General features: G+C 40.7%; 1 protein-coding gene across 7 annotated transcripts in view; it reads left to right on the top strand.

Moving 5' to 3' along the window:
• The window catches only part of TANC1 (tetratricopeptide repeat, ankyrin repeat and coiled-coil containing 1), a 307,158-nt gene that overhangs the window by 41,319 nt on the left and 243,074 nt on the right, over positions 1-22,765 (top strand). Inside the window, exon 1 of one of the 7 annotated variants that reach the window (XM_049888781.1) lies at positions 1-22,765. This exon is cut by the window's right edge and continues 6,421 nt beyond it. The exons of the other annotated variants lie outside the window; for them this stretch is intronic. The gene's annotated coding sequence lies outside the window, so the exon portion shown is untranslated. 7 annotated transcript variants of the gene reach the window in all.

Genomic DNA, 22,765 nt, shown 5'->3' on the forward strand with positions numbered 1-22,765 from the left:
GACAGCTGAGAACTGGGATAGAGACTAGTATGACTGAGTAGGGAAAGTCTCAAAGGAGGATGAATTGCAAATCAAAACTACAGTGAGTTACTATCTCACTCCAACAAGGCTAATATTAATTCAAAAAACACAAAATAGTAAATGTTGGAGAGGTTGAGGAGAGACTGGAACACCTATACGCAGCTGGTGGGAACGTAAAATGGTACAACCACTTTGGAAATCAATTTGGCGCTTCCTTAGAAATAGAAGTACCATACGATCTAACAATCCCACTCCCTGGACTATATCCTAAGAAGTAAGAGCTGTCACATGAATAGATACATGCACACCCATGTTCATCGCAGCACTGTTCACAGTAGCAAAAAGATGGAAACAATCTAGGTGCCCATCAGTGGACAAATGGATAACCAAATTATGGTATATTCACATAGTAGAATACTACGCAACGATAAAGAACAATGATGAATCCATGCAACATCTCATAGCATGGATGAATCTGGAAGGCATTATGCTGAGTGAAATTAGTCACAAAAGGACAAATATTGTATAAGACCACTATTATAACAACTCAAGAAAAGGTTTAAGCACAGAAGAAAACATTTTATGACTTCGAGGGTGGGGAGGGAGGGAGAGGGGCATTCACTAACTAGATAGTAGACAAGAATTATCTTAGGTGAAGGGATTGATAACACACAATTCGGGGAAGTCGGCACAACTGGACTAAACCAAAAGCTAAGAAGTTTCCTGGATACAGCCAAACACCTTGAGGGACAGAGAAGCAGGGGTAGGGGTCTGGGGACCACGCATCCCACTTTGGTGAGTGGCATCTGGGGTTTTAAAAGCTAGTGAGTGGCCATCTAAGATGTGTCAATTGGTCCCAACCCATCTGGAGCAAAGGAGAATGAAGAACACCAAAGACAAAAGGAAAATATTAGCCCAGGAGACAGAAAGCGCCACATAAACCAGAGACTCTATCAGCCTGAGACCAGAAGAACTAGATGGTGCCCAGCTACCACCAATGACTGCCCTGACAGGAAATACAACAGAGAGTCCCTGATGGAGCAGGAGAAAAGTGGGGTACAGAATTCAAATTCTAGTAAAAAGACCAGACTTAATGGCCTGACTGAGACTAGAGAGACCCTGGACTCTCTGTTACCCCAGAATTGAAACCATTCCCAAAGCCAACTCTTCAGACAAAGATTTGACTGGACTATAAGACATAAAATGTTACTCACGATGAGAGTGCTTCTTAGCTCAAGTAGATACATGAGACTGAATGGACAGTTCCTGTCCGGAGGCAAGATGAGAAGGCAAAATGGCACAGGAGCTGGTTGAATGGACACGGGAAATCTGGAGTGGAAAAGAGGAGTGTGCTGTCACATTATGGGGAGAGCAACTAGGGTCACATAACAATGTGTGTATAAATCTTTATATGAGAAACTAACTTGAAACTTTCACTTAAAGCACAATTAAAAAAAAAAAAGATGAATTTTTACATGGTGTCGGAAGAGAAATGGACTGGAGATGTCTAATCTTTGCTGCTGGGAGCCCAGACCTGGGCCGGAGCCCTGTCTTAGCCAGGCCTCCAGGTGGAGAGAAGCCCTGTCCAAAGGTGGTGAAGGGTGAGAATGATAATTGTTACCATTTATGAAACATTTTCCCAGTAAAAATGGGTATTTATGAAATATTTGAATGTGTGCTGGGGATTTTAAGTGCTTCACATGTATTTTTGTTTAATCCCCACTTTCAGCGATGAGGTAAGCACTGTTGTACAGATGAGGTATCTCATGTTTAAAGAGATTAGGCAACCCAAGGTCATACATCCAGAAAATGGTGGAGACTGCACTCAACCAGATTCCTTTGACCCCAAAGCCCCTCTTGCCCTTAACCTCTAGGGAATTTAACAGTGGAGGAAAGGTTCTAGAAGCTGTAGTGGAGAGGGAGAGAGAAGGGGTTGTTGATGGAGGATCGAAGAATAGTGAAAATACCTAAAGAGAGATGAGGATGTGAGTTGGGGGACCAGGTAACACTCACCTGGTCTCAGAAAGGGACTGTGGGTTACAGAGAAGCTTAAGGGCCCAGTGTTTATGTGTGCATCTTATGGGGTGGGGAGGTCTCTGTGATCTACAGTCTTTACCTGTCAAAAATTTGTCCCAACTGGGAGGAAGGGCTCCCGAAATAGGGACAGTGCAGAGATGGGGCTCAGCCTGTACCCCCTTTCTTATCTTCCTCCTTCTGTTGCTGAACTGCCTGAGGGGAGCCCGGCTGAATCTGAAGCTGGCTGCCTGTTATTGAATTGAGGTGTATGAATATGGGGAAGAGGAAGCAGTGAGAAGGATTTAATATTTTTCTAATGCTGACAGAGTAGATACCGAGGGTGAGGTCAGATCACGGCCAAGTACCTGACTTCGTAGACGCTCAGCAAATTGCAGACATTTCCTGCAGGTTTTCTTTCATTTTAGCAGAATGGTGTGAAATACGTGTATTAGGAAATACACTTTACCTGGCATTTCACAATTTTTTTGGGGGGCTGTAACCCAAAACTCCAGGCATGCCCAGTTCTCAGTGGTGGCCAATGGCATTTGTTACCCCCAGGGTAGAGATGTGGGCCTGTCTAGATATTTGGGTTTAGTGAGGTGTTTGTGAAGTGATCTAACCTGCTTACAAGGGAAGTAAGTGCTAGCTCTCTTGAGAGTTCGTGTTATCATTGTACTTCATGTGTTTACTTTGGATTCAGCAGAATTCGTTTATTCTGCTGGCGTGTTGAAACTCTCTGCTGAAAGGCAGGCTGCTTGAGTAGTGCTTTCAGTGTAGCAGCGGTGACCATGGACAGCATGGTCCGTGATTATATAATAATTCTGAATAAATGAAAAGAAGTTCTCATGGCAGGCCTGTAAGGCAGCCTGGAGGCTGGCATCAGTAGGGATTACGTTGCACTGCACTTAAATTTTGCAGCTGTCAGATGAGCAGCAGTTCATCAGCTGTAACCTCCAGGTGTAACGAGACCTTCATCAGCATCATTGAAAAGTCCTGGGAGGATCCCTAGTGCAGCAGGATGCTATCCATCAAAAGACTTTTGCAGAGCCTTGTTCCTGGCTATGATATGTTTTACCCCCAGTAGCTGATTGGTCTACAGAGTTTGACAACAATTCTTTTCAAGGAAAGGGAGACTGTATGTATGCTCACCTGTGCCAAATTCTGATTAATCATTATTTAACCGTCCCCTTTTCAGTCCTTTTTCACCAGCCAAGAAACAGCGGCTAGGTAGAATAGAAGGCAAATAGGATTTACTTTATAGTGACAGTGGGACTAAAGTAGCCCTTAGTTTTGGGAAATAATAATGGCTAAGATTATTTATTATTTTTTTTTTTTTTAAGATTATAACAAGTACTTATGTTCTGTGCCAGGTGCCTTCTGTAGGTATTGCCTAATAGGCTCCTTGATGGCAGGGTTTTGTCTTTTGTTCACTGCTATATCCTTTTTTTTTTTTTTTTATATCCTTTAGCCAAGAGCAGGGCCTGGCAAATAGTAGCTGCTCAAGTAAGTGTACTTGGTGTAGACAAGGAGTCTAAGGCACACAGTTAGTAACTGGTAGAACAAAGATTCCTTGACAATAACCAAAAACCAAACCATTTGCCATTGAGTTGATTCTGACTCATAGCGACCCTACAGGACAGAGTAGAACTGCCCCATAGAGTTTCCAAGGAGCAGCTGGTAGATTCGAACTGCCAGCCTTTTGGTTAGCAGCCAAGCTTTTAACCAGTGTCCTACCAGGGCTCCTCCTTGACAATAGGTAAATGGAAAAATTGGAAGGCACAGTGAATAATGAATTATCTTCAGAACGTCTTTATTGAAAACCTTATTTACCATGGTCTTAGAAATATCTAGAGTTTTACAAAAGTAAATTTCCCCATTAGTTAAAACACTAGGATAATAATAGTCTTATGAAAATTAAATGGAAAAGAACTAAGAAAGGTGCCTGCACATTGTAAGCATTATGTGTTTGAAATTTTGCCTTGAATGTCATCTATTTTTTAAACAATCTTTGATTGCTTATTAGTTTTAATTTTGAAGTAAAGAAAAAATGTTTTTTTTTTTAAACTATGGAGACTGTCTTTATGAGTAGGCCTGAAAGAGAATATATTACTCAGAGAAAGAAAGCTGACAGTGAGGTCTGATTTTAGTGATAAGAACATTATGTTACCATCTAAACACTTAATACAAAATATTTTATTAGCCAAACAACTAGAATTTAACATAGTAATAGGAATTGCCCATAAAGCACCAATTAAGTACATTATGAGAAAGTGTTATTGTTTAGCCCTGTATATAGTCTTCAGACTTTTTCGATGTTGCAATCATATGAAATACTTTTTGTTCACACATTCAGCATTTGTATATTTATGAACTATAATCACATATGTACTTGTTGTATTATAAAAGATACAAAATAGAAATAAGAATGAGAAAAGTAAACATGATTAGAAATTCTAATATTTTCTTTTTAGACTCTAGGAAATGACCCCCCACCCCCCACTTTTGAGACAGCTGGTTTAGAAAGACTCAGAGTAATGTAGAAGAGTGCTTTTTTTTTTTTTTTAAATTTATTGTGGTGAAATATATAACAAAACACTTGCCATTTCAACAGTTTTTACGCATATAATTCAGCGACATTATGTTCACCATGCTGTGCGACCTTCACCATTCTCTTAGTTTCCAAATTTTTTCATCACCCTTAACAGAAACTCAGTAACCCTTAGGCAATACCTTCCTATTTTCCCCTCCTTCCTGCTAAATCAGCTAACCACTAATAAACTTTAGTTTCTATTCATTTACCTATTGTAGATAATTCATATAAGTGGGGTCATACAATATTTGCCCTTTTGTGTCTGACCTTTTTTTGCTCAATGTAACGTTTTCAAGGTTCCTTGATGTTGTAACATATTAAAAAACTAAACCCATTGCCGTCGAGTTGATTCAGATTCATAGCAACCCTATAGGACAGAGTAGAACTGCCCCATAGCGTTTCCGAGGAGCGCCTGATGGATTTGAACTGCTGACCTCTTGGTTTGCCAATGAAGCTCTTAACCACTACGCCACCAGGGTTTCCATTGTAGTGTATGTCAGTACTTATTTCTCTTTATGGTTGAATAATATTCCATCGTATGGATAAACCACATTTTGTTTATTCATTCTTCTGTTGATGAACACTTGAGTTGTTTCCACTTTTTGGCTATTGTGAGTAATGTTGCAGTGAACACTGGCGAACAAGTATCTGTTTGTGTTCCTTTTTTCCAAGTCTTCTGGGTATATATACCTGGGAGTAGAATTGCTAGGCCTATGGTAGTTCTTTTGAGGAAGTGCCACACTGTGTTTCACATTGGCTACACCTTTTATGATTCCACCAGCAATGGATGGGAGTTCTAATTTCTGCACATCGTTGTCAACACTTATTATTTTCCATTTTTTCTGATAATACCCACCCTAGTTGGGGTGAAGTAGTATCTTTTTATTTTTGATTTGCATTTCCCTAGTCGCTAGTGATGTTGAGCATCTTTTCATGTGCTTATTGGCCACCTGTGTATCTTCTTTGATGGAATGTCTGTTCAGGTCCTTTGCCTATTTTTTATCGAGTTGTTACTCTTTTTTTTTTTTTGAGTTGTAGGAATTCTTTGTATATTCTGGATATTAAACTGTTATTAAATATATGGTTCCCAAATATTTTCTCCCATTTTGTCAGTTGTCTCATACCTTTGTTGATAAAGTCCTTTGATGCACAAAAGTTCTTAATTTTGGTGGTCTAGTTTATCTATTTTATCTTTTGTTGCTTGTGCTTTTGGTGTCATATCACATAATGTTTTTTGAAGGAGGGTTTCTGGTTTTTTTGGAGTGGTGTGTGGATGAGAAACTGACAGATAGGTACATTGGGCAGATTGAGTGTAGGATGTATTGGGGGAATAAATCAGAAAGCTATCCCTGACCATCTGTCTAAAACTGTTGGTGGGGTGATCACAAACCAGACTCAGAAAGATTAAACTCCTGTTAGGATTGTCAAATCAGTTCCTCATAATTGACCATGCCGGACACCCAGGAATGGAGGAAAAAGTATAGTTCATATATAAGTTATATAAAATTGCTTTTAAATTTGAAAAGTATTTTAACTATTTGGAAGGTGTAGACCTGAATCAAATGGTAAGAAAGATGAGTTAATCATTTGAAAATGAGAAAGTGGAAATAAGTTGGAAGTACTGGACTTGACCTTGGCAAGCAGTGTCCAGTGGTTAGAGAGATGACTGATCTCAGCTCCCAGGTGGAGTGAGCTGGGATCAGTGAAGATACTAGGAAGGAGGCTGGCAGGGGCAGAGCCCTACAGTAGGGCACTTGTGCTCATTATTGTGGAATATTTACTGGTAAACTAATCTTAGTTACTTTGCACACTAACATTTGTGAGATTGTTAATACTTTCTCACAAGAGGAGAGACTATCAAGTTAACAAACTATTGACTACCTATGTAGAGATAGCATGTAGTATGACTCCAAGGTGGAATTCATCAGCCTTACAAACATCAATAACCACTTCAGTCCAACAAGTGGTAATGAACAAGGGTGGATTATCTAGTAGGCACGGTAAGCATGGTGCTTACTTTGCTTACCAGATCACCTGCAGTGAACAATTTCGCATTTTCTTCACATGTCAAGGATTCTGCTTCTAGATATGGCTGGCGTCTGTCTCTCTCCCAAACCCACAGCACCTTCCTGCAGAATCAAAGCTTCTTTTCAGATTTATAGTCCCTGACAGGGACGGATTATCCAGTAAGCAAGGTAAGCCCGGGTTTACGTGTGCTTATTTACTAATCTGTAGTGAAAGTTTCACCTGGGTTTTACCATGGTGTGTAGTCTGATGGGTAATCCAACCCTGGTAATGAATATGAATTTATTTGGGATTATTGTTGGGTTAGGTTGATCATCCACAATTTTCTGTTAAACTCTGAGGCTGACTTTAACTACAGTAATAAGCTGGAGATGCCAGACAGTTTTAGAATTCAAATTGTTGTTTATTGAAGAACTAAAAGCAGGCTGTAGAAATAAATGATAGATTGCTCATAGCTTCATTTTCATTTGAGAGTGCCTAAAATTATCTACTTAGTACTGAGAGGAAAGTGGATTTTGACAGCATTTCAACAATAATGACATTTTATTGATTATCCACAAATAAAATATTTAAGTGTTATTGGAGTATTTTCAGCAGAAGCATTTCACAGCAAGAGAGAAAAAAAAAAAAGTCCCTCTGAAAATAGGACTAACTGGTCGGCCAGATATTAAAGAGCCAAGAAAATAAGCAGATACGGATTCTTAAGCTCCTTAAAAGGTGGAATATATAATAAAAATTTTTATTTTTATTTAATCTTTGACAGTATTCAGCACTGGGAAAGTTTCCTTAAATAATAATCAGGGCATCAGTCAGAGAAGACTAGTAGTATTTCTGTTCCTAAACCAAAAAAGAAAACCAAACCCACTGCCGTCAAGTCGATTCCGACTCATAGCGACCCTGTAGGACAGAGTAGAACTGCCCCATAGAGTTTCCAAGGAGCGCCTGTCAGATTTGAACTGCTGGCCTCTTTGTTTTACATAAAAAAAGGCTTAGTCACTTTCATAAATAGTTGATTTGTGGCTGAGGTGAGGAATTTGAGAAACCATCGTAGTTGGTAAATCCTTAGAAGTGACAGGAATAGAACTCAAAACTGATAAAATAAGGATTTGGAGTTGCTGGTCCCTATGAGTTGGAATCGACTCGAAGGCATTGGGTTGGGTGGGGCATCCTTAGGAAAAGCAGACTCTCTCAAAGAGTGAATCAAGGAAAAGTTTTGCTGATTCCAGAAACATTACTCTTTAGGGGAGTGCAGTGGAGCCCTTCCTCACCCTGTGAATAAGAAGCAGTGGGAGCGTCCAGCAGAGGGCCTGGCCTGGGGCAGGTGTGCCCATAAATCCTGAGTCTTACCATGGTTTGTGCAGTAAAGAAAGATTTCATACTAACATGTGGTGCTAGTTTACAGATTATGATCTGCCAAGTCCTAGTTCAAGGATGTGGGAAAGGTATAACATTCAGAACTATGTGCTTGTAGAAATGAATGAAGATTTTCTGAGTGACCTTTGGCAGATGACTTGTTCACACTGAGTCTCAATTTCCTCATCTGAAAGTGAAAGAAAGGCTTGTTGGAATAATCTCCAAAAGTGCCTTCTGATTCTAGATGAATGTGTCCATTTTGAGTAGATGGTAGGTAACATTTACTTAACACTTACTGTGAATGTTCCAGGTGCTTATGTACAATAGTTCCCTTAGTCATCATTGTTTCATTCACTGTCTGAATCATACCCATGAGGTAGGGATATCATTATTCCCTTTTTACAAATAAGAGTGAGTAACACGGACAAGGTTGTGCAGCGACCACTGATATGTGGCTGAGCTGGAATACAATGAAAAATGGTCATAATGATATTAAGAATGATTCTTTGTAAATTTTGGATGAAGTGAAAAATGTCAGTGTTTTGGGTGTTTCTGTCAAGTTGTCTTTGACTCATGGTGACCCATGTACAATAGAACAAAATATTGCCTGGTCCTGTATCATCTTTACGATCATTGATATACTCAAATCCATCATTGTGGCCACTCTGTATTTTGAGTGCCTTCCAACCCAGGGAGCTGATCTCCCAGCACTATATAGGACAATATTCTGTTGTGGTCCATAGGGTTTTCACTGGCTTATTTTGAGAAGCAAATCACCAGGTCTGTTTTAGTCTGTAAGCTGCGCTGAAACCTGTCCACCATGGGTGACCCTGCTGGTATTTGAGGTACCGGTGGCATAGTTTCCAGCATCATAGCAATGTGCAACCACTACAGTATGACAAACTGAGAGTGATGGTAGTTTGGGTGTTAGAGTTGTTCTTTTTTCTTACAGGTTACTTAGAAGTAAAATAAACTTTTTAAAGATAAGTAAAATCTGAAGTTCTCCTTCTGGAAGAGGAAACACTAATTTTTGGTTTGGTTTGGGAGTTGAGGGCAGGGGCAGTAAATGACACCTCAGTTTCCCTATCAGTCCAAATTCTGAATCAGCTGTGAGAGAAGCAGGGAAAAAGAAGACATCTGGAATTCATATTTCACCTTTTTTATTGATGGATCTAATATTGGAGAATGTGACTTAAATATATGTCAACAATGGGCTTCCTAAGACAGAATTCCACAAGAGATAGAGTTGCCTCCCTGCTCACAGGCAATGCTGGATCATCAAGGTTTCCCCAGTATGGCGACCAGGGCCCATGTGACTGGAATGTTCAAGAAGAATCAGTTGTGTGCTTCCAGAGGCAGGGTAGCTTAGCACCCAAGAAGGAAGAGGAGGGATGGGCGGGGACCCAGTTTCAATTTCTAACCTCTTGGATTTAGTAACACACTAGTGCTTCTAGGAAGAATGATGAGGAGCCAGGAGAGAGGCTCAGGATCATAGGTTAGAGGAGTGCTGTCCACATAGAAGGAAACAGGGACTGGTAGGCTGTTTCCCACCCCTAGTAATAAATGCTTCTGTCTCCCAAGGCCATCATCATCCTGGGTAAATTGCTTTCTTTTACTGGAGATACTGGCTTTTATGAAAGTGAAGTTGGATTTAAAAAAAGCAAAAATGAAAAAACAAATAAAAAAAACTAAACCATAATGTTGTTGCTGAGGTTGATGCTGTTATTGCTTTCATTTTAGCAGAAGCCAGAGCAAAATATTCTGGCATACCTTATTCACTAAGAAAGTCATCCCAAGTGACTGTGCTAATAGCAGTATCTTTCAGAAACTGATTTCAAACACATGTCCTTGGAACCTTAAAATACCTTGGTGCTCCTCTAGTTTATTTGGGAGATGATGAATAGATCGAAGGTTTCATGTAAACAAACACTGCCGCTTTCTTTCCATTACGAATGCTGAAGGCTCCGCCTGTAGGAGACCAGTTTTGGAGCTGTTCTTTCCTTTCATGTGCTGTTTTTTTCCTGATAGGAAGGGAAGATATTCAGACTGAACATTTTTGGGGGCAACTGGCTTGTCAGTTTAGTCTAAAGTAACGTTTTCATTCAACAGCAAAACAGATAGGTCCAACTAAATTATTCACAGGAATTACAAAGCTTGTCACTTAGAGTTGATGTTGGGATATTCAGGTCATTTAGGAGGCTGTGGTTAAAAATAAAGTGACCTAAATATATAACTCTACTTTTTTTTTTGTAAGGGAACTTTAAGCTTTTAATTTTTGCTTGACATTGGTCCTAATTCTGTTTCTATGGGAATGTAGTAGTTACTCTTTTAGTGTTCTAAATAAAGAGACACTGAAAAACTCTTCTCTGGTCATTTCTCATAGTATATATGCCTCTGTTTTTGTAGCCAGGCTGTGTAAGTTCTATGTCCTTTCTGATGGCATGCGGGGTTCTGTGAGCCACGGAAATTGGAGAAGGTGGTAAGCAAATGACTCTCCTCCAAGAAAAATGGAAGACAATTCGTTAATTGTTCTGATCACTTCTGCTCTGCTTTAAAGGAAGGAGTGTTTGAAATATGAACTTGTCCCAATCCGCCTTTGAGCTGGGACAGTAACTGGAGCATAAAATGTTGAAAATCAATTATGTATTTAGGGAGGATGAAACAGGCTGACATATTGAAGGCGTCTTGTATTCTGTCTAGTGGACAAAACAGGGCAGTTACGTCATATTCCTGCAGTAAAATCGTGTCCCGGGGGGCGAGACACAGACGATAACACATCCTGATGTACCCAAACTTCACGGCACATGAGAGTGTTTATAAAATCCTTGCCATTTGTCCTGGGAAGAAGTCCGATCTTAAAAATTGGCTCTGCTCTTTTTGTTGACTGATAAGCAAAGAATCTGTTATTTTGTTTTATTCATACTTGGCCCTGATTTCTAGCAGTGTGGTAAATTTGCAATGCATTATACATTCCCCATGCCAGTTATGTGATAAGGAGAGGGCAGAGAGAGTTTTAAGTTTCTTCTGTAAACCCACAGTGCTGACTGGCTACATAGCGGTTTGTGGGTTTGCAGGATACTCGCATGGATATCGTCTTATGTCCGTTTCATGGACGAGGCACCTGAGAATTGGTTTGTGTTGAATCCAAAGCCGCATGGTCTGTAAGCAGAAGATCTGGGGTCACTTTCTCTTTCTGCCGACTAATTCAACACATTTCCTGCCCTGCTTAGTATTTGTTGTTTAGTTTATATGCAGCTTGGACAGAGAAGGCCAAATACTCTACTCAACGCAGTAGCTACTCCAATCCTTACAGTTCCCTGCCAAGTTGGTTTGTAGAGTAAAGCCATTTCTTCAGTGGTGACCGTTTTGCTTGAGGCTGTTTTTCAGTGAATTTTAGAAACATTTGTCTTCTCTCTGTTTGATCCCTGCAGTATAAAAATACTTGTCAGTTGGTGTATACGTCGGTTTTGAAGATTCATAAACTGTGCACTTTACCTCTGATCTTTTCCCTTTTAGTCTTTTTTTAAAATACTGTTTCCCCTCCTTAGCAGAGAAAAATGACTAGTGTTTGAGGGTTTATATAAAGGACATATAGCAGCGGAAATAAGTAATCAAGGTGCCAGGTAGAAATCAAGGCTCCCATCCTGATTTTGGGTTGGTAATCAAATGTAGTATGGAAAAGATAAAATATACTATACTGTGTAACTATGAGTTTTCAGTAATATTTAAAGGGATCTATTATGTCACACAGACAACATTTGTGTCCAAAAGCAACAATTTAAGAAATTCCCAAATGTGATAAAGTTTTTTCTTGGGGAGAGCTGGGTGCATGCTGCCAGATTCAAGATTGTAAACACTCGGGATGGCCCTGCAAATGTAGGAAATAAACATTCGCACTGGTTCTCAGTTGGAAGACTATGAATACAGACTGGATATTTCCTTTTTTTGTTTTTCTCAGAATAATTGCCATTTGCAAAGTAGTTTTAAATTTAATTATATTTTACATGCCTATTTTGAAATGAAGGACACGTGCAGTGTGTAGAAAGCAGCAGCATGTAGAAATTTAAAAATAAGACCCGCGTGGGATGGTTTGGGATATTCTCTTGAACCTGTTGATTTATAACTGGCGGGGCCCTTAATGTGTGCGCGCGTTTTGAATACTATTATAGAACAGGCAAGGAGATCAAAATCTCTTGTCAGTGCTGCCCAGCATTCCATAGTTCAAAAGCAGCCAGTTACATAGTACTTGGCAGGAAGCCTCCCATTTTATATATTTGTTGAGATCAAAGAGAGACTGAGCAGTCTGTGTGGACCATTTTATACTGAGGGAAGAACAGCCCGACTGCGTTAGACAGGTATTAAAAGTCTGTCCCACCAGCCTCGTACTGTATTTGCTACGGATGCATTTCCACAAAGCCTCCAGTTGTGCTGTACAGCTGTTAAAATGGTTAATAGTGTTCTTCCCAAACTGTTACGGGGTATGTAGTATGTGACTTTTGAGAACATGAATATGTAGTGTATTTGGAGTCTTTGGAATCATTAACAACTTAATTCTAGCAAATAGCAGCAGAACAGATTCTACAGGCTCTAGTAATTCTTAAGTCGTACCTGTATTCACCATTTGTCCTTTTCTTTTTTGATCATAAGACAATTTGGTAGATAACATTAAAATATTAAAGCTCTGGGACAGAGGTTTGAAAGTCCTGTGCCTTCAGGGGCCAGAAGATAGTAACATTTAATATTTATGGAGCAGCTACTGTGTATCAGACTCGAAGTGCTTGGCGGATAATAACACATTTACAACCCCATACCAGCCGGAGAAGGTATATATGAATACCTCAGCTTTGCAGATGGGAAACTGAGGCCCACAGAGATGAATTACTTGCCATGGCTACAATGTGGCATATCTGGGATTCCACCTCAGAAGTCTTTGCTCCAGAGCTGAATTCCTTAGAGCTACATGAACCATGCAAAGGTGAAGCTTGTAAGGGAGGGAGGGTCTTCAGCCTCAGTGTTTTGGTTAACTAAGGGAATGGTGAAGATGGGGTGCCGCTTAGCTACTGTTGAGTGGGACTGTGGGCTTAGTATTGCCAGCACTTGCAGATTTTCAAGAAGCTGGGAATCCTTATTTACGGGTAACCTGCCAGTTTCCAAGTGATGGCATCCGAATTCAGTAAAAAAAAGAACAAAACATGTGGGCTGAACAGAGTATCTGTGGCCCACTAGTTGGAGACTTTTGTTCTAGGAGTTTCAGGATAACCTTTTTACTTATCCAGGCCCCTCAACTCTGTACTCCTGGGGCACTGGTCACATGCAATTGTTTGGACCCAGAGGCAGGGTCTTGCTGCTCTCTGCTTTCCCAGCTTCGACTTTCATACAGCCCTTTTCAGACAATGTGTGCCTAGTGAATGAGTCTTTATAGCACCCGTGATTTCTTCTTGTATGCTGCCAAGAGTTCACTGAAAGTCTAATTTAAAACAAAGCCAAGCCACCTGATTTTGAGAAGCTCATATCCTTTCACAGCAGAGCTTCATAATTTATTGTTTCATTTTGGGTCCCTCTGAATTAACAAGGCTGATTAAAATAGGACTTTAAAGTGTTTTTGTTTTTTTCTCTTGTTTTGAGAATTCCACCAAACAGATTCAAATGTATGCTCATATAGAACACATACAAACCTGAACCTCCTTCTTTTAATAGTAGCTGCCAGCATTTATGACATGCTTACTCCACACTAGGCACTGTGTGAAATTAATAAGCATGTGTGTCTAGGGGTTCTATTCATAAGAAGTGAAGAGCTGGAAATTACAGGTGGAGGCAGGCTGTAGAGGCTGGCGTGTTTCACTGTTTGGACACCAGCTTGGGAAGAACACAGGCTTTGCAGCCTGACAGGTCTTTGGAATACCCCTTGGCAGGACAGTAACTGTGCTTTTGCAATGACTCCAGGCCAAGTCTTGATAAATTCGCAAGTATTTATCAGGTGCATACTATGTACCAGGCCCTGGGCCTATGATGATAAATTAGGATCCTGTTCTAGCTCACAGTCTAAGAGGGAAGATATTTTCATATACAAATCAAAGAGTGTAATATGTGGTATGTAGTAGAGATGGACTGGGTGTAGTGGGAGCACAGGGGAAATTGAGATCTCTGCTTTGGAATGAAAGGTCTTGGAAAATGAATGGAAGTTGTCCAGGTGGAGAAAATGGACATTACAGGTAGAGAGAGGTCTATATGCTAATGAGGTGGCTAGAATCTGGGCAGGAGATTTTAGAAAAAATTTTATTCCAAATGGGTAACCTCAGGGTTTTTAGAGTTATTATAGAAATTTTCAAATACACACTATAGTGAGGAATGTAATGCAGCATCATATACCCATCAACCAGCTTCACAGATAACATTTTGCCAATATTGTTTTATTAACCCCACGTTGTTATTTGTGGTTGGAGCATTTTAAATCACATTCCATACATTATGTAATTTCACTTTTAAACATTTCCGCATGTATCTCTAACTAATAAAACGTTTATCACACAACAAAATAAGGATAATTATAATTACTTAATATCATTCCATACCGAGTCCATATGTAGATTTCATCTATTAACAGATTTTATACTTAAAAGGATGGTTTCTTTATCTGAAATATTCATTTACTCATCATACTTAACTGTTTTAGGGATGTTGAATAACTGGGGCTTTAATACCATTTTTCCCCCCTTTCTTTAGAAAGGTTGTGTAATTTATCTGGTCTTATTTCTAATCATTTTAATTCAGACTGGTCCCGATGGAGGGCTCTGCCTTATGCCTTTTTTATTTTCTATTTTTTTTAATCGTAGTTTAGATGAAGGTTTACAGAACAAACTAGTTTCTCATAAACAGTACACACATTATTCTGTGGCATTGGTTGAAAGCACCACGGCATGTCAACACTCTCCCTTCTCATCCCTGGGTTGCCTATCACCAGCTTTCCTGTTCCTTCCTACCAGTCCTGCCCCAGGGCTGGTGCGCCCCTTTAGTCTTGTTTTGTTCCATGGGTCTGTTCAATCTTTGACTGAAGGGTGAACCTCAGGAGTGACCTCATTACTCAGCTGAAACGGTGCCCAGGAGCCATATTCTCAGGGTTCCTCCAGTCTCTTTCAGGTCAGCAAGTTTGGTCTTTCTTTTAAGTTAGAATTTTGTTCAACGTTTTTCTCCAGCTCTGTCCAGGACCCTCTATTGTGATCCCTGTCAGAGCAGTCAATGGTGGTAGCCAGGCACCATCTAGTTTTACTGGACTCAGCCTGCTGGAGGCCATGCTTAGTGTGGTCCATCAGCCCTTTGGACTAATCTTTCCCTTGAAGCTTTAGTTTTCTTCATACTTCCTTGTTCCTGAAGGGATGAGACCAGTGGAGTATCCTAGATGGCAGCTCACAGGCTTTTAAGACCTGAGACGCTACTCACCAAAGTATATGAGTTGGAATCGACTCAGTGGCAATGGGGTCTAGTTTACTTAGTTCATAAGTTTGAAGTGTGAGGTCCATTCTACATAATACTACCCCTCCAACCTTTGGAAGCTGTTCCCTAGATTGTCTTCTTGGCTTTGACCAATGAGGTCCTTACTCAGGTGCCAGGCTTGATTCAGTTCCTCACAGGCTCAGCTTGACCCTCCAGGGTTTGGCCTAAGTGGCCCTTCTTTATATTTTCCCTGTATGCTTCAGCCTTCTTTGGTTCCCTGTCCCCTCTCTGTTCCTCTTGTTGTGCACTGTAACCCTTTAAATATGGTACAGTAGAAGAGTCAGGAAATTTGAAGCCAGAGTAATCTGAATTTCTGAGCCTATTACCCTGTTTTTTGAGTTGTTGTTGGGAGTTGCCATGGAGTCGATTCCAACTCATGGCAACCTCATGTGTGCAGAGTAGAACTGTGGTCCACAGAGTTTTCAAGACTGTGACCATGTGGAAGCAGATCGCCAGGCCTGTCTTCCAAGGCACCTTTGGGTGAGTTTGAACCACCAACCTTTTTGTTTGAATATTTAGCGTGTTTTAGGTGAAACTTTACACAGCAAATTAGATTCCCATTCAACAATTCATACACACATTGTTCCATAACATTTCCGTTACAGTCCTCGCAGTGTGTTAGCACTCAACATTTCCACCCTGCCTTCCCCGTTTCCATCCATTTAGTTTCCCTGGTTCTTCTTGCCTTCTCGTCTTTACTTTTGGGTATATGTTAACTGTTTGGTCACGTATAGTTGATTGTTTAAAGAAGCACATTCCTCACGGGTGTTACGGTTGTTGAGGCTGATTTATTATTTGACCAAAAGGTGACTTCTTGGAGTGGCTTCAGTTCCAGGTTAAAAGGTATCATAGGGTGATAATCTTGGGAGTTACTCTCGTCTCTATCAATCAGTTCAGTAAGTCTGGTCTTTTTTAGGCATTTGAGTTTCGTTCTGCATTTTTCTCCCATTCTAACCAGAACCTTTTCTTGTGTCCCCGGTCATCGGTCATCGAACTGCAAGCCTTTCAGTTAGTAGTGGAGTGTTTAGCCGTTTGTGCCACCAAGGGTAAAGGTTGATAATACAGAACTCTTGTGGAGCTCTAAGTGGTACATGGCAAACCAAGTGGGCATCTCTAGAGTAGTGGTTAGGCAGCGTCTTCTGAGAGCTTTATCATAGGTGCTTAGTACTTCTTGCTTTACTATTTTTGACCGTGTCATCAATAACTTTGAGGATATTTTTGGAGAGAAGGGAATGTTTTCTCAAAGACCTTTATTCACTGGTCACTCACAGCAGCTGTGTCGTTGAGGAAGTGTTGACACTGCTTTTGGTTTTTAAATGACTGTGCCTTCCCAAGAGTGGAAAAATTCACAAGGTTGGAATTTTCTGGATTCTTAACACGATCAAAAAGCAAAGATAAAGAGCCGAGGGGGAAAATAATCTTTCTACAAAATTGTGGTAGAAAGCAGAAAATGGTGGAATTCTGTAGAAAATGATAGGTAATGCAAAAATAAGCTTTGTCCAGAAAATGAAGATTGCTGTTTTTCGTGTTATCCTGAAGTGCAGGACAGTTGAGTCAGCTAGAGATTTTAATGTTGTCTGGTTTTACAGGATATTGATGAAAATTCACGATTAAATTTAGCCTTTCAAGTGGAAGTTTAGAAGACAAATTGAGTTCCTAGGAGAACAGAACCATTTAATTATTATTCATAATTTCAGTAACTGTGGTTGTTAGCTTTAAAGTGGTTTGTAAGAAGCACTCTTTGATTCCTCCTCCAGCCAGGCAAGACACAGTTACAGCCGTTTCTCTGATTTTCCTCATGTTTCACCTGAGAACTAGTGAATGAGAATGGTGGCTTGGTAGTACCAAAACATGGGAGTTTTCTCAGGGAAAAAGTGTATCCTGTTTTCTCTTTTTTGTTGATGTTTTGTGGTTGGGATTTTTGTTTTGATGTTTTTGATAGGGTATGATCCAGATCTCATGACTTATTTGTGTTCTAGCCAGTGGACCCTCAGCTTTTTGTGATCTGAGTCATTTCCTCAAAAGGCCTGGTACACTGCACCCAGTGAAGGACAAGGCATTGGGTCCTGGAACTCTACCCAGGGGTGGAGGACAGCCGCTGGGAGGAAGTCCATTGTGTCCGGAAGAAGAGCAAGAGTCTTCAAGGCTAGTTGCCTGGCAGATAGATGATGGTCTGATGTAGTTCAGGCATCAGAGTACCTGATAAGGATGGCCTGGTCCCATGCCCCAACCACGTGGCTTCAGGATAGATCTCTAGTCCCTGGGAAGATGCCAAGAGCAGGGCGGCGCCTCAGCCTTCAGGGACTAGCTGGTTATGGGGAGGGCCTCAGGCACAGTTATCAGAACTGTGCTAGAGGGTGGGTTAACCTGTGGAATGCAGTAGAAAGAAACTGAGTTATTAGATACAAGGTCAGGGATCGTTATGCAGCAAGAGCATCTTGGATCTGTGTCTCAGTGCTAGGCCAACCAAAACCAAACCCACTGCTGTTGAGTGGATTCTGATTCATAGCGACCCTATAGGGTTTCCAAGGCTGTAAATCCCTATGGAAGCAGACTGCCACATCTTTGCCCCACAGAGCCTCTGGTGGTTTTGAGCCTCCGATCTTTCGGTTAGTAGTCAATCACTTTAACCACTGCACCACCAGAGCTCCTTCAGTGCTAGACCAGAGCTGTTTAAATTTCTATTCTAGAAATTCCCATTGAATTGAACCAGCAAGGGAAGGGGAGGGGGTGTTAAGGTCAAGAGGCTTCAGCTGTTAGAGAAGGAGGATGGATAGAGAAGCTGGAAACAAGAGGCCAGGCCTGGAAGTCTCGACTGCCTAGACATAAATAGAGAGGGTTCATTATCCTGCCTGGTTATTTTAGCTTGCTTGTTAAGTGAAAAAGTCTTAGAGTTTCAGTTCAATAAAGAATTTGGAATAATATTGAGAATTACTTTTTTGAACCTGGAGATAGTTTTGCTTTTAACTCAGCATAAACTCAAACCCTATATTGAAAGAGTTGAGAGAAGAGTGATAGGAGTCAGGAACTTTGAGCCAGAAGTGCTGGGATCAAAGTGGTGTTTGAGGAAGCAGCTGTGCAGTGTAAATCTAGAGAGACCGGGTCAGGAGACCAAGAGGAAGGCTGAGTTGACGAAATCCTAATTGAGGAAGTGGCAGAGGGATTTAGTGACACATCTGATGAACCCATTTCACCAGAATAATTGATGAGGGGTTTGTGACCGGCTGGCAGACTTTTGTGTCTGTGTGGTTGATTAAAATGTGGCCGTTGGGCTATATCCAGGTATTATGGGACCCTGTGGCCTGGGGTGATGCCAGGAACCCCCCAGGCCATAATAAAGCAGATGGCCTTGCAGGACACACTTTGGGAAACATTGGTGAAGGATGGAGGAGTGGGACAATGCAAAGATGACTAGTTCCCCATGAGAGACAGAAGTTGGGAATGAGACAGCCAACCTGGCCAGCCTGATATGGGTTACTGCATTACAGAAGGACAGGTAGAGAACAGGTAGCTCTCAGAATTAAGGGAAAAGGGAGCGAGAGCAGAATTAGTTCCTCAGCTGCAGCCTCTGTCCCTGCAATCCTCATCCTGTACCCAGGCTCTTTATTCTCCAGACATGGTCACAGCTGAGAACATTGTGATGATAATGAAATCAAGTTCAGGTTCAGCCCCTTGTATGAACCAGTTGGTTTTATACCAAGGAAAGCTCTGTTCTTTGGGCATTGTAACTCTAGGCAGGGATCCTATTACTAGTGTGTGCCAGATTTGGAGAGCACGAAAACATGGATCATAAGTAAAAACAAATCTGTCAGTACCACTACTAGAAGAACCAGGAGAAATCACAGTGGAAATGCAGTTGGTGCAGGAGATGCTTCACGTTTGAAAACCACTGTATTATAATCACTTCTCAAACAATAAAAACTTGATTTCGGAATGCCCTTTACAGATGAGCTTTGAATTGCAACTTCTTGCTCCGGCCTCCACCTGCCAAAGCAACCAAACTGTTGTTGGTAGGTGTCGTTCAGGGTTCACTTTGGTAATGATCTGGTCTGTCCCTACTCCTTTCTTCTTCTTGGTGGCAGCGTGCAATTCCAGACTACATGTCACACTCATCCCAGTGATCATCACCTTCAGGTTATTCACTCAGCTTCCTCCAACTCTCTCACCTTGTCCATTTGTGTGTTCCCCACCACTTTTTTATCATGGTGAATCATATAACAAAATATTTGCCATTTCAACCATTTTGGATACAACTGAGTGACTTTCACCATGTTTTGCAGCCATCACCATTATCCGTTTCCAGATTTTTTCATCACCGTTACCAGCGACTCAGTTCCCGTTTCTCCTTTCACCCACTCCTGGTAACTACTAATAAACTTTGGTCTCTATGCATTTGCCTATTCTAGGTATTTCATATAACTGAGATCACATAATAACCCCTCCCCCCTTTTTTGAGGCATACAATACACACCACCTCCCAAAAGGGAAAAAAGAGAACACTTTGTGGATCCTGGTAGTTCAGTGGTGGTGGCTACGGTTTAGAATCAGGTGGTCAGATTTAAATCCCCTGAGTTTCTATTCTCATTGTTCTAGGCATCAAAATACTTTAAAGCTCTCCAGGACATTCTCATAGGCAGGTGGGATTGAAAAGCACCTCATTGCAGTTGACACATTAACAGAGCTAGCAGTACACATATCTCAAGGAAAAAGGAAGCTGCGAGATGTTAAATGGAAGTAGGGACTTTTTAATAGTTCCTTTTGCCTTTTTCTTTTTTGCCACTCAAGTCCTGAATGCATGTCGAAGCCCTGCGAAGTTCTTCCTGTTTTTCTCTATTTAAGCCTGCTTTCTATTAAGCACCAGCATTCAAAATGAAAGCAAACAAAAACAAGAGCTTTATTTGTTGTAGGACTTCTGTGGTACTGTTTTCCATGGTTGTTGCAGTTGAATATGACTTGAGCCTTGTCATGAACTTGCTGATGTGGTGTGTGGGGAGTTGAACCTTCTGTGCCTGAGTGAGTGGCTTTTATCACATTGTTTAACCTCTCTGGGCCTCACATTCAAATCAAGCAGCGTTCGATGCTGCAGATTCTGTACAACCAGAGGATTTGAACTGTCACATGGAGTCGATGGTGATATGGTGTGGCCCATGAACACACACACACTAATTGTCATTTTGTGGTCTAATGGGGCCAAAATACCAGGTTTTTAGGGGATATTTGAGAGAGAGGAAAAAATTTAAATGAATACTTCTACTGGATAAACAACTTTGAAGTCTCTGTTCATCTTTGAAAAAGGGTGATGACTGGGAGCTTAGGCCCTAATTATTTTCCTCAGAAGCATTTTAAGTTTTTTTCAGGGGCTTAGTTTTTTTTTTAGTCAGTTCATCATACTGTGGTGGCTTGCATATTGATGTGATGCTAGAAGCCATGCCACTGATATTTCCAATACTGTCAGGGTCACCCATAGTGGACAGGTTTCAGTGGAGCTTCCAGACTAAAACAAACTAAGAAGAAGGACCTGGCAATCTATTTCTTTAAAAAAAACAAAACAAACAAGAAAAAATGTGCCAGTGAAAACTTTATGAATAGCAGTGGAACATTGATATAGTGCTGGAAGGTGAGCCTTTTAGGCACTCAAAATACGAGTGGGGAGGAGCTGCCTCCTCAAAGTAGAGTTGGCTTTAATGAACATGGGTGGAGTAAAGCTTTCAAGACCTTCGTTGGCTAATGTGGCGTGACCCAAAATGAGAAGAACAGCTGTAAACATCCCTTAATAATTGGAACATGGAATGTACAAAATATGAATCTAGGAAAATTTGAAGTTGTCAAAAATGGAATGTATAAAGATTGATATCCTAGGCATTAGTGAGCTGAAATAGACTTGTTTTGGCCATTATGAATCAGACAGTCCTATGGTCTACTATGCCAGGAATGACAAATTGAAGAGGAAAGGTGTCACATTCATTGTCAAAGGGAACATTTCACCATCCAGCCTGAAGCACAATTCTGTCAGTGGTAGTATAATATCCATGTCTACAAGGAAGGCCAGTTAACACGACTCTTATTCGAATTTACGTACCGGTCACTAATGCCAAAGATGAAGATATTGAAGATTATTATGAACTTCTGCAGTCTAAAACTGATCAAACATGCAATCAAGATGCAGTGATAATTACTGGTGGCTGGAATGTGAAAGTTGGAAACAGAGAAGGATTGGTAGTTGGAAAGTATGGTCTTAGTGATAGAAACGATGCTGGAGATTGCATGGTAGAGTTTTGCAAGACCAACAACCTATTCATTGGAAATATCTTCTTTCAACAACATAAAGGGTGACCATACATGTGGACCTCGCCAGTCGAATCAAGTCAACTACATCCGTAGCAAAAGATGATAGAAAAGCTCAATATCATCAGTCAGAGCAAGGCCAGGGGCCAACTGCAGAACAGACCATCAGTTGCTCATATGCAAGTTCAAGTTGAAGCTGAAGAAAACTAGAGCAAGTTCATGAAGCCAAAGTACTACCTTGACTATATCCCACCCAAATTTAGAGACCATTTCAAGGATAGATTTGATGCATTGAACACTAGCGACTGAAGACCAGATGAGTTGTGGGATGACATCAAGGACTTCATACATCACGAAAGCAAAAGGTCATTAAAAACACAGGAAAGAAAGAAAAGACCAAAATGGATATCAGAAGAGACTCTGAAACTTGTTCTCAAATGTAGAGTAGCTAAAGAAAATGATGAAGTAAAAGCTGAACAGAAGATTTCAAAGGGCAGCTCGAGAAGACAAAGAAGTAAAGTATTGCATTGACAAGTGCAAAGACCTGGAGTTAGAAAACCAAAAGGAAAGAACACACTTGGCATCTCAAGCTGAAAGCACTGAAGAGAAAATTAAATCCTCAAGTGGCATTAATGAAGGATTCTATGAGCAAAATATTGAACGACAAAAGAAGCATCAAAAGAAGATGGAAGGCATGCACAGAGTCACTGTGTACAGTGCGTCAGGATTGTATCCTTTCACCACACTTATTCAGTCTTTATGCTGAGCAAACAGTCCAAGAATCTGGACACTATGAAGAAGAACGGGGCATCAGGATTGGAGGAAGACTTATTAACAACCTGCGATATGCAGATGACACAACCTTGCTCACTGAAAGCAAAGAGGACTTGAAGCACTTACTGATGAAAATCAAAGATTACAGCTTTCAGTTTGGCTAACACCTCAACATAAACAAAACAAAAATCCTTACAACTGGACCAATAA

This window comes from Elephas maximus, chromosome 6 (assembly GCF_024166365.1).
Source record: "Elephas maximus indicus isolate mEleMax1 chromosome 6, mEleMax1 primary haplotype, whole genome shotgun sequence".
Taxonomy (NCBI): Eukaryota; Metazoa; Chordata; class Mammalia; order Proboscidea; family Elephantidae; genus Elephas; species Elephas maximus.